The following is a 6,040-nucleotide window of genomic DNA, read 5'->3' as shown; positions in this document are numbered from 1 at the left end:
ACTCTTTCCCCAAAGAGGAACCAGTTAGCGACCCTGAAGAGTCAGGACACAAGAGGGTCCCCAAGAAAAAGAGGAAATTCTCTTGCAAGGAGGAGCCTCTCAGCAGTGGACCTGAAGAGGCTGCTGCCGCAGGAGCAGCAGCTCCAAGAAAGAGAAAAAGCTCCGAAAGCTCCTCCCAGGAAGATTAGATGGACATTTCCCTAGTAGGGCATATAACTTACAGAGATATTTCCCAACCCATCCCCTATAGCCCAGTAAAAGTCAAACCCAAACAAACCAAAACAAAGAAAGGAAGATCGTCAGCATTGTTTTAAAATACAAGTAGCAGGGTACTGCCTTTGATTCAGCTATTTGAAGTCCTTGTTTTCTCAAGCTAACTAAGTCCCTTATATGTGGAATCTTAAAAAAAAATGATACAAATGAACTTATTTACAAAATGGAAACAGACTCACAGACTTCAAAAACAAATTTATGGTTACCAAAGGGGAAACGTGGAGGGGAGGGATCAATTAGGCGTTTGGGATTAACAGATACACACTACTATATATAAAATGGATAAGCAGCAAGGACCTACGGTATAGCACAGGGAACCCTACTCAATATTCTGTAAGGACCTATGTGGGAAAAGAATCTGAAAAAGAATGGATATATGTATATGTATAACTTTATCACTTTGCTGTACACCTGAAACTAACACAACATTGTAAATCAACTATACTCTAATATAAAATAAAAAGTAAATTGAAAGAAACGTTAAGGGAATGACGTGGGAACTGGACAATGTGAAATTTCCCAAAGACAGTGTGCATCCCTGTGTAGCCTTGTCTGTTTCTCCTTACTGGATTGTTGTTGTTCTGAGATTGTGTTGAAACCACTGGAGGTCTGGATTGCGTTACCTAGGCGCTAACTCCCCAGTCTGCCTGGGAAGAGAATGCCTCAGTCTGTTTTCTGACTTTTCCTTTGTTACACTATTTAGCATATCTTTCAGGACCCCATTATTCAACAGCCTTGGTGGAAATAGGTTTATGACAACAGGTACGCCCCTCTTCACGGGAAAATCAATAAGGCTCTTTCTTCCTTAGCTCCAGAAATGAAGGCTGTCTTTGAAAATGGAAGGTGAAGGCTAGAATTGCAGGCCAGTGGGTCTAGCATAGGGTGACTGGTCTCTAAGGAATTCACTGGGATATTCCAGTTGTTAAGACTCTTTGAACGCAACCCATCATAGCTCTTTGTATTCGTTAAGATGATTGATGTTAGCTGCTGTAACAAATAACCCTGTATCTCAGGGGCATAACACAGTCCAGCGAGGCCTGGATGGAGTTTCTGAGCTACATCCAAGTTCAAGCCGTGGTCAGGGACTGCTTCTGTCCTGTGCTGTGCCATCTGGAAACTGTGCTTGTTGCCATGCCATCCTTAGAAGTTTCCATGGAAACCCTGGAACATCTCACTGGGTGTTTTCAGAGGCCAGGTTTGGAAGTGGCTTATGTTACCTCTCTCCACATTTCATTGGTCAGTAGGCAGAGACAGGGCTTCAAGGGAGGCTGGCAAGAGTAGCCTTTCTATGTGCCCAGGAAGAAAAAACAGCGAGGTGAACGTGTGATATAGCCTGATGCACTTGTCAAGTAGATTTTGCCGTTTTCCACCCTTACGTTGTCTTCGTCTCATGGAATTACTTGTATTCTTTTCTTTTCTTCCTCCCTTCCTTCCTCCCTCCCTCCCTCCTTCTTTCTCTCTCTCTCTCTTTCTCTCTCTCTCTCTTTCTTTTTCTTTCTTTCTTTCTTTCTTTCTTTCTCTCTTTCTCTCTTTCTCTCTCCCTCTCTCTCTCCCTCTCCCCCCCCCCCTCTCTCTCTCTCTCTCTCTCTCTCTCTCTCTCTCTCTCTCTCCCCCTCCTTCCTTCCTTCCTTCCTTCCTTTTTGAAAGTCACACTCATGTTCCGCTCTGGACGTCTGTTGAACTTGACCTTATATCTTTCATATTCGTCATTTGACTGCATATGCTGTGTGTCTTACTCTTTAAATGTTTCTGTGTCTCAGTCTTGTCTCTCCCATCATCACCTGCTCCAAATGTTCCCCAAGTGGTCGGCTGGGCTCGGAAGACGATTTCCGTTTGTCTGGAAGGGGTTGCTGCTTAGTGCCTACAGAACGAGAGCAGTGCCTATTTGAGCTCTTAATTTATGCAGAAACTCTTAGCAAAGTAGAAATAGAAAGGAACTTTCTTAACTTGATAGACAGTATCTTTCAGAACTCTACAATAAACATTATGTTTAATAGGAAACCAAAGTTAGGACAAAAGAGGAGGAAGTGTGTTAGTATCACGGCTGACATTGTACTGATTGTCTAGCCAAGACAATAGCACATGGGAAAGAAATTATAAAGATTATGTATCAGTTTTTGCTGCAAAACAAATCACCCTAAAATGAAGTTGTCTGAGATAACAACCATTTGCTTAGTGTGTAATTATGTGAGTCTGCAATGCTGGGCGGGCTCAGCTGGGCAATTCTTTTTATGGACGTCTCTCTTGTACTGGTGGCCAGCTGCTGGATAGTTGATTGTGTGTGTAGCCACTAAGTTGGGATGCTTCATTTCACAGAGAAACCTAACTGATACAATTAGAAGGAAGGGGACAACACGCTCATTATCTGTGGATGGTATTCTAGTCTACTAAGAAGATCTTAGTATTAGGAACAATTACTGCATTGAAGAAATTGGTTTTATCACATTTAAGCTATGTATACCAATCAGCATTTTGGGGGGCCAGATGTTGATCCTGAGAGACTTTTTTCTTCAAGCGATGCACTTGCAATCATCATTTGCATATGCAACGATCCCTTTAATTATCTCTGGGTTTGTCTGCAAAAGCTTTCTTGTTATCCAACCTCAGATATCATCCACAGATGAATTCAGACAAGTCGAAGATGGTTAGCACTTGACAGAACATGAGAAATCAGGTATTCACTACCTTCATTTATGGTTGAGAAAATTGAGGCTAAGAGAGGTTAAAAGGCTGGTCCATGGTCACACAGCTAGCACAGAGCAAAGGTATGTGTTATCAGTAGAAACATTAGTATCGTATTAGAAGCTAGGCTTTTTGATGCCCGGGTCAATGCTCTCCTAATATCACAGTCACAGTTCTCTGACTTGTGTCCACTTAAATGAAGAGGCAGCCAGTGGGAATGATCCTAGATGGAAGAGGACAAAAGTAGAACCCTCATTTGGTTCTGGCATCTTTTGAAGGCAGAATCTACCTAAAAACTTTTATGAAATTTGAGCATTGGTTGTGTCCTAGTACAACTCAGTATGTCTCAGAGACATCAATGACCTTATATCATGTTGTAATTTGTAGGACCCTGTTTAAAACTTAGCACTTAGAGTGGACACTCTTGTCTTGTTCCTCATCTTAGAGGAAATGGTTTCAGTTTTTCGTTTTTCACCATTGAGGATGATGTTGGCTGTGGGTTTGTCAAATATGGCGTTTATTATGTTGAGGTAAGTTCCCTCTCTGCCACATGGAATCTAAAAAAAATAATGGTTCTGGGGGCTTCCCTGGTGGCGCAGTGGTTGAGAGTCCGCCTGCCGATGCAGGGGACAGGGGTTCGTGCCCCGGTCCAGGAAGATCCCACATACTGCAGAGCGGCTGGGTCCGTGAGCCATGGCCGCTGAGCCTGCGTGTCCGGAGCCTGTGCTCCGCAACGGGAGAGGCCACAACAGTGAGAGGCCCGCGTACCGCAAAAAAATAAATAAATAAATGTATGCAATAAATAAATAAATAAATAAATAAATAAATAAATAAATAAATAAATAATGGTTCTGAAGAACCTAGGGGCAGGGCAGGAATAAAGACTCAGACGTAGAGAATGGACTTGAGGACACGGGGAGGGGGAAGGGTAAGCTGGGACTAAGTGAGAGAGTGGCATGGACACATATACACTACCAAATATAAAATCGATAGCTAGTGGGAAGCAGCCGCATAGCACAGGGAGATCAGCTCGGTGCTTCGTGACCACCTAGAGGGGTGGGATAGGGAGGGTGGGAGGGAGACGCAGGAGGGAGGGGATATGGGGATATATGTAAATGTATAGCTGATTCACTATGTTATAAAGCAGAAACTAACACACAATTGTAAAGCAGCTATACTCCAATAAAGATGTTAAAAATAAATAAATAAAGTTGTATCTACAAAAAAAACACTTAGCAGTTATACATTTAAATAAATAGTTATCTGTTTTTGAACTATGTATATCCACTTATAACATTTTAGTGATGTTGAAGGGGGAGGGTTACACCAGAGATTAATGTGCAAAAGATGCTATATTGTTCTCCTTTACTCTTAATAGCATTAAAATATTAATATGATGAGTTGAATTCTTGCTAGAAGCCAGGCACTGTGTTGAACACTTTGCATATATTATCTAAGTAAATTCTCACAATAACTAGGCAATGTAGGTATTATTATCTACATTTACAGATGATGAGACTGAGGTGCGATGGGGTTAAACCCAAGGTAAGCAGATGACACAGGGGGATTCAAACCCAAGTCTGTCTAGCCTCCAAGTTCCAAGTTCAACTCTTGTTGATGTTTGCTCAGTAGGCCTGTGATAGTTTGAAAATAGGTATATACATTCTTATGACACTCCCTCCTTTAAGAGGTGGAGCTTAATTCCCCTCCCCTTGAGCGTGGGCAGGACTTAGTGACTCACTTCTAAGGAATAGGAGATGGTGGGAGTGATGGTGTGTGACTTCCGAGACCAGGTCACAGAAGGCATTACGCCTTCCTCCTCGTTCTCTCCTGGATCTTGCATCCTGTGGAAAGCTAGCCACCATGTCATGAGGACACCCAAGCAGCTCTTTGGAGAGGTCCGTGTGGTGAAGAACTGAAGTCCCCAGCCAATGGCCACGTGAGGGCTCCATCTTGGAAGTGGCTCCTTCAGCCCCAGCCGACATCCTCACTGCAATCTCGTGAGTGACCCTGGAACTCTGCTCAATGTTATGTAACAACCTAAATGGGAAAAGAATTTGAAAAAGAATAGATACGTGTATGTGTATAACTGAATCACTTTGCTGGACACCTGAAACTAACACAGCATTGATCATCAATTATGCGCCAATATAAAATGAAAAGTTAGAAAGAAAGGACTCATCAGCTCAGCTCACTCACTCTGATCCATAGGAACTGTGAAATAAGAAATGTTCATGGTTTTAATCTGCTAAATTGGGGGATAATTTGTTATGCAGCACTAAATAACTGAATACAAGCCCTTCCAAGGTAGACATGAACCCAGGTAGGCTTGTCTGAGTGAACGCCAACTCTGAGCTGCTAAGGGCTGCATTAGTCAAGTTCCCCTCAAAGTCACAACTCAATGAGGGTAGCTTGGTTTCCCCCCCCGTGTCATAAAGTTCACTAAACATTCAGGCAATGCTGCTTGTGGGCCACTGGGGTACACAGGTCTCAGGTGATACCTCTGCAAGAGTGGAGAGCCCTGTACCTAGCCTTTCACCTTGTCCAGTGTGGCTGCCTGTATACCTGTGAGCCCACAGGAGAATGGGATGTTCTGTTGTGAGTGGACACTACCCATGTGGACCCAACTGAGCTTACTGCATTGTCCCTATGACTCACAGACTCAATGGATCAATAGACCTTTGCTTGTTTGACTCAAACATGGGGCCTGACCTGGGCAGAATATGCAGCCAGTCTTCTCAGTGCATCAAAGACTGAGGATTTCTTTTCTGCTCATACCTGAGGCCACCTTGGAAGACATAGCACAATATTTAAAACAGACCACTTTATTTTTTTTTTAACATATACATGTATCTGTTCTTTTTCAAATTCTTTTCCCATTTAGGCTGTTACATAATATTGAGCAGAGTTCCCTGTGCTATACAGTAGGTCCTTGTTGGTTATCCATTTTACATATAGCAGTGTGGACCTGTCAATCCCAAACTCCCTAACTATCCCTCCCCCCCCCCACCCATCCCCCCTGGTAACCATAAATTCGTTTTCTAAGTCTGTGAGTCTCAAACAGCCCACTGCGAATGAGCAGGAA

The 6,040-nt window shown here is 43.0% G+C and overlaps 1 protein-coding gene and 1 pseudogene across 1 annotated transcript in view; both read left to right on the top strand.

The window, feature by feature from the left end:
- The window catches only part of LOC103072993 (nucleolar protein 56 pseudogene), a 533-nt pseudogene extending 345 nt beyond the window's left edge, over nt 1–188 (top strand).
- The window catches only part of LOC103073554 (transmembrane protein 132B), a gene marked incomplete at its 3' end in the record, with an annotated part of 148,428 nt that overhangs the window by 120,953 nt on the left and 21,435 nt on the right, over nt 1–6,040 (top strand). The gene's annotated exons all lie outside the window — the stretch shown is intronic.

Source organism: Lipotes vexillifer, unplaced genomic scaffold (assembly GCF_000442215.2).
Source record: "Lipotes vexillifer unplaced genomic scaffold, Lipotes_vexillifer_v1.1 scaffold21, whole genome shotgun sequence".
In the NCBI taxonomy this organism is placed as follows: Eukaryota; Metazoa; Chordata; class Mammalia; order Artiodactyla; family Lipotidae; genus Lipotes; species Lipotes vexillifer.
This window is presented reverse-complemented; position numbering and strand designations above follow the sequence as displayed.